At 42.7% G+C, this 6000-nt stretch overlaps 1 protein-coding gene across 3 annotated transcripts in view; it reads left to right on the top strand.

Annotated features, from left to right (window-relative positions):
- The first annotated feature begins 2753 nt into the window (after window positions 1-2753).
- The window catches only part of ZNF41 (zinc finger protein 41), a 52685-nt gene continuing 49438 nt past the window's right edge, over window positions 2754-6000 (top strand). For 2 of the 3 annotated variants that reach the window (XM_061177826.1, XM_061177828.1), the window contains exon 1: window positions 2754-2809. The gene's annotated coding sequence lies outside the window, so the exon portion shown is untranslated. Of the gene's footprint in view, window positions 2810-3408; window positions 3579-6000 lie in introns of those variants that run through there. The other variant, XM_061177827.1, reaches the window with a different exon arrangement.

The raw sequence follows: 6000 nt of genomic DNA, 5'->3' as shown, positions 1-6000 counted from the left end.
ATTCTGGTAAATAGTGAAGGTTAAGAAATTCCCTTACTCTTTTTTTTTTAAATTTATTTAGTTTTGGCTGCATTGGGTCTTCGTTGCTGTGTGCGGGCTTTCTCTAGTTGCGGCAAGTGGGGGCTACTCTTCGTTGTGGTGCGCGAGCTTTTCTTTGTGGTGGCTCCTCTTGTTGCGGAGCACAGGCTCTAGGCACATGGGCTTCAGTAGTTGTGGCACTCGGGCTCAGTAGTTGTAGCTCGCGGGCTCTAGAGAACAGGCTCGGTGGTTGTGGCGCACGGGCTTAGTTGCTCCATGGCATGTGTGGGATCTTCCTGGACCAGGGATTGAACCTGTGTCCCCTGCATTGTCAGGCAGACTCTTAACCACTGCTCCACCAGGGAAATCCTCCCTTACTCTTTTGTGTTCTTGTGTGTTACTCTTTGCTTACTGCAAAGATCCTCCCTTCCCTATATGACTTTGGACTCACAGACGCCCCTTGTTTACCTGTGACATGGCCAGACACAGACCCTCCAAATTCTCATTCTTTTCTTTATAAACATTGATTAATCTCAACAAAATGCTTGTTAGCCAAAATTTAGCCAAGCTTCTCTCCTTCCTACAGGTTCCTGAACTCTGCTTGCCCCCAAGCCTGAGCAAGCACAAAAAATGTGGAATGTGCCCCTCTTCTCAGCTTGTCCTGGGAATCAGCTGACCACAGTGGGCACTTTCCTGTCAGATCCCACGGGTCATTCCCCTGCTTGTGCAGCTTCTCCTGCACAGATTCTGCTTACCTTGGCTTGCCTCCTCCTTACCCTATCTATAAACAAAAAGTCTTTTTCTGTTTGGTTTTGAGATGCTTGCAGATTTCTGAGATGGGAATCTTCTCCCTATTGTAATAGTCTTTCTTTCTAATTAGTCTCTCCCTATCTAATTCTAGATTTGTTTTTATTTGATGCAGCAACAGTGAAGCTTGACCTTGATCTCATACCATATACCAGAGTAAATTTCAACTAGAATAAAGGTTAAAGTAGAAAAATTTAAAACAATAAAAATGAAATAAATGTTAAGACTATATTTTTAGGACTACCTGGAATGGGGAAGGGGGACCATACAAGATAGGAAATACAGAAGCCAGAAAAGAAAACTTATTTTTGATGAAAGAATACATTTTTCTAATTACAGATCAAAGGACAACTACAAATGCAAAGGGCAAAAAGAGTTAGGGGGAAAATATTGCAATGCCACTAACTAACAAAGACTTAATAATATCCCTAGTGTACAAAGAGCTCCTACAAATTGATAAGAAAAAGACAAATCACTCCAAAGAAAATTGGACAAAGGATATGAAGATTTGCAGAAGAGAAAATCTAAATGGTCAACAAACAGAAAAAGATCTTCAGTTGTACAAGTGGTCAGGAAAATGCAAATTAAAGCAGTTAAATTAGCCCTCTGACTGGCAAAAATTAGAGCGTCAACATTCAGTGCTAAAGAAGATTTGCCTTGATGGACTCATATTTTGCTAGTGGGAGTAGGAAATGTTAAAAATCTTTTGGGGAAGTTATTTGGCTGTATCTATTCAGCAACACAGTAGTCTTACTTGTATTTAATAATAAAACTTAAAAATATAGGAAGCAAAAATTGGTGAAATGAAACCCTGACTTATCAACACAGTGGGAAATCTCTCTCAGTAACTCAGGGAGCAAGCAGAAGAAAATCATCAGGAATGATATACACATTTTAAAAAAATTTTTATTGGAGTATAGTTGATTTACAGTGTTGTGTTAGTTTCAAGTGTATAGCAAAGAGGAACAATATACACATTTTAAACAGCCCAACTAACAAGCTTGAACCAATAAACATATACACTAAACCCAACTACTGGAAAATATACGGTTTTTTCAATCAAGAGATGAAACATTTTTGAAAACTGGGCCTGTACTTGAACCTTAAGGCAAATTTCAACAAATTTCAACTCCACATCATTCAGACAACATTCTCAGATCACAGTGCAATTAAGTTAGAAATCACTAACATCGAGATTAACTTTGTGTTTGAGGAAATGAAAAATGGTGTTAGGAACTGTAAAATTTTCTGCACTCCCTCTAAGTTCCTTCTTTAATCATTAAGTATGAAAACAGGATACAAAAGAATGAGATGGGCCAAATCAAAAACAGCTCCCTTCAGCATCATTCCACCTGCGGACCAAAGCCCACCAAACTTGCAGCTGGCACTTGGCTGCTTTGGTTTCCTTCTATAAAATTCCTATCCCATATAAAACTCTCCATGCTCCAGGAGACACTGCGCAGGGCTGTTCTTGTCGCAGCAGCCTGAATAAAGTCACCATTCCCTTGACATTTGAGTCTTGGAGAATTTTTGCATGTTCGCCACTGGACTTCTCAATAATTCTTGGGTCAAAGGGGGGAAAATTACAAATTAGCACTTGAAACTGAACACTAATGAAAATGCAACAAATCAAAACTTGGATCTTTAGAAAAGAAGTTTAAACTTCATGCTTCTATAAGGAAACTGGGAAGGCTGATTACTCGAGTTTTTAAAAAATTGGATGACGTGCCCCACCACTGATGTCACAAGCCCCCCCCCCGGCCCCCCCGCCCAGCTCAATGGCTCCCTGCACAGATGCTTGGTTTCTGGCGCTCAATCACCTCAGCTCCCTGCGCCCAGAGTGGTTAAACTCTCGCTGCGGGCGACTTCCGCTTCCTGGCCTAAATCTGACACGTACTATTCCCCCCGTGGCAACTACCCAGGGTCGGTGACAGCCAGAGCCGGGCGATGCCCCCAGCCGACGGGTGGACAGAGGCGCCGTCAGGTGGGCACGTAGCGGCGCCCCGGGCCCTGCCGCCGCGAGCCGCCTGCGCCGATCGGGGGCCGTTCCGCACCCCGAGAAGTGGAGCGGCGGCTGGGGCGGGGGCCGGCCAGTGTCTGGGCCGGTGCCTTGGAGGTGTCTTTCTAGCTAGGATGGGGGAGAGGGGCAAGGGGGGTTGCAACGCGCGAAGATGCCGCGACTCCCCGGGGATACGGCCTGAGGGCGGGGCCCCGAGCGCAGAGAAGGGAAGGCGCCAGGCCCGCGCCTCGGGGTAATGGTGGAGCATGCGGCGCAGGAGGGAGGAGTCCGGGATCCGCAGGCGGATCTGCTGGGCACGATCGGCTCCCGGGAAGCCCCACGGGGGAAGGTCTGGCGGGGGACCGCCGGCTCCGGCGCAGCAGAAATGCCCACCCTCCCAAGATGGCGACTCCCGGAGAGACACTCCCAAGGGGACAGCCATGTTAGTGGCCTGACAAAGTCACTAAAGAAAATCGGAAAGCCCACCTCTCCTCCGACACACACAGACACGCACACGCACTGACATCTCGTGAGTGCACCCAGTGTAATTGGGGTCTAACGGCCGCTTCCGCGCCGACACGGAGCATGTGCAGTGCGAAGTCCAGAAACGTGGGAGTCCTGCAGAGGCAGTTTCAATACTTCTGGTTCCGGGACTGAGTTTAACAGAGGCGGCAATTTAGGGCCAGTAAAACGTTGACATAATTATGGGGGTGTTACGACATGGCTTTCGGGCTCAGTGATGGTACTCTGTGGGGTGAGTGATGGGGCTTCTCTGGAGTCACTTATGAGGAGGTGCATAGAGTGACAGGGGTTTGTGGGTGAATGGTGGGGGCAGTAGGGAAAGTAATAGGTAGTCTGTGGGGTGAGTATTGGGGGGGGTCTGTGGGGTCATAGTGATGCAAGGTCTATAGGGTGAGCAGGGGGCATCGGTGAGGTGAGTGATGAGGAGCCTGTGGGGTGAGTGATGAGGTTCCTCGGAGGCCACTGATGGGTATGTGGGGTAAGTGACTGGGTCTGTGGGATAAACAATGGAGGTTTGTGGGGTGAGTGATCAGGTGTAAGTGCAGTAAGGAATGGGGACTGTGGTGTGAGTGATACAGTCTCGGAGGTGTGATGTGTGCTCTTTGGGGTTAGTGCTGGAGTTCCTGTGGGGCGAATGATGGGGGTTCTGTGGGGTGTCATAGGGGGTTAGTGGGGTAAGTGATGGAGGGGTCTGTGAGATGAATGATGGGAGTTCAGTGGGGTAAGTGATGAGGGTCTTTGAGGAGAGTAATGGGTGGTTTGTGGAGTGAATGATGGAGAACCTGTGGAGTGAGTAATGGAGAGTGAATGAGTGAGTGAGTGAGGGAGAATTTTTGAGGTGAGTGATGAGGGCCGCGGGATGAGTGTTGCAGAGTCTATGAGGTATATGATGGGGTTTATTGGGTGGATGGTCAAGGTTTCTGTGGTGTGAGTGATGGAGCTCTGTGGGATGAATGATACGTTTCTTTGGGACTAGTGATAGTGATAGAGGGGCCTGTGGAATCAGATATCCTGCTTCATGGGGTCAGTGACAGGTGGTCTTAGGATTGAGATGGGATTGTTTCAAAAACCTACCTTTGACCTTCTTGGTCCTCCTGTATCTTTGTTTTCTGTGTCATTAGTTTCTGCCCTTGATTTCATTTTTTCTTTTCTTTGGGTTTTTTCTTTTATTCTTATTCTTAAATTCCTAAATTGAATGCTTATCTCATTAATAGTCAATCATTTTCTTTTACAGTATAAGCATTAAGTTCATGAATTTTTCTCTAAGAACACTTTAGCTCCATGTCACAAGTGTTGATATGTAACATTTCCACCATAATTTATTAATAATGTTTTCTAATTTTTGTTGTGGTTTTCTCTCTGATCCCTTAGTTATTTAGATATGAGATTTTGATTTCCCCAAAAGTTGTAATTTTTGTTATTGATTTCTAAATTATAGCCAGAGACTGTCATCTGAGTGATTATTAGGTGCAGGAATGTTCCTTGAAGTGGATGGTATGTACTGAAATTTAAGTCCAAAACTTTTGTAAAATTGCAACTCCCACCAGCAACATATAAAAGGGCTCATTCCAAAATCATCTCCCACGCTGAATGTTGCTGCACTTTTTAATTTCTGCCATTCTGAGGGCCAAACACAACAGTATGTAGCTTATCTTGATGTGCATTTTCCTGACAACTGGTGGCTGAATATCTTCTCATATTTATTGGCCTTTGAAATGTATTTTTAAAAATTTTCATACCCTTTGCTCTTTTTTTTCTTTATGTAGTTTGTCTTACTAATTTGTGGATATTAACCTTCTGTCATTTATTGTAATTTTTTCCCTTTATCTCTCTTTATATCTTGATTTTTGAAAGGTGTATTCACATATAATTAGAAAAAGTAATTATCTGATTAGGTAATTTTTCCTTAACAAGTTCTGAATATCGTGTCTTGCCTAGTGGGTTCTCCCTGCTTTGTGCTTAAATAAATACATGCCTTAAATTTAAATTTTTATTGTTTTAAAGTTAAATTGTAATCCAACTGGAAAATTCTGGTGTGTGGTGTGAGATGAGATCAAAGTTTCTATTTTCCATTTGGATAGAAAATTTGCCAGCACCAATCATTAAATAAACACCCTTTTCTAACTCAGTTAAATGCCACTTTTGTCACATAAATTCCCAAATGTATATCGTTCTATTTCTGAACTCTATTTTTCTTCTGATATATGTATCTACTCCCTTTCAAAAAATTGTTTTGACTTTAGAAATACTTTTAATATTGAATAGTGCTAATCCCCTCACTGTTCCTTTTTTTTTTTTTTTTGGTTGTTTTCTTTAATCTTTTTTAGCATTTATTCTTCTATATGAATGTTAAAACCATTTTATTTCACTTCAAAAGCAACCATTAAAACTATATTTTTAAATTTTCTTCTTATAGGTTCAGAACCTTTTTTGAAAAGTTCATTCTTAGATATTTTAAATTTGATATCATCACAGTGAATAGCACATTTCTCTATTTCCATAGAAAAAAATATAAATTTTTAAATTTTAATCTATTTTTTGTATTTTATTTCCTATCCAATCCAGCTGTCACATTCTCATGTGAATTCCAGTTGCCTTTTATGGTCTCTTAGTTTTCCTAGATACAATATCATGTCACATCCAATTAACAATGA

The sequence above is a fragment of the Eubalaena glacialis genome, chromosome X (genome assembly GCF_028564815.1).
Source record: "Eubalaena glacialis isolate mEubGla1 chromosome X, mEubGla1.1.hap2.+ XY, whole genome shotgun sequence".
NCBI lineage: Eukaryota > Metazoa > Chordata > Mammalia > Artiodactyla > Balaenidae > Eubalaena > Eubalaena glacialis.
The sequence above is the reverse complement of the archived record's forward strand: the minus strand, read 5'-3'. Positions and strand labels throughout refer to the sequence as shown.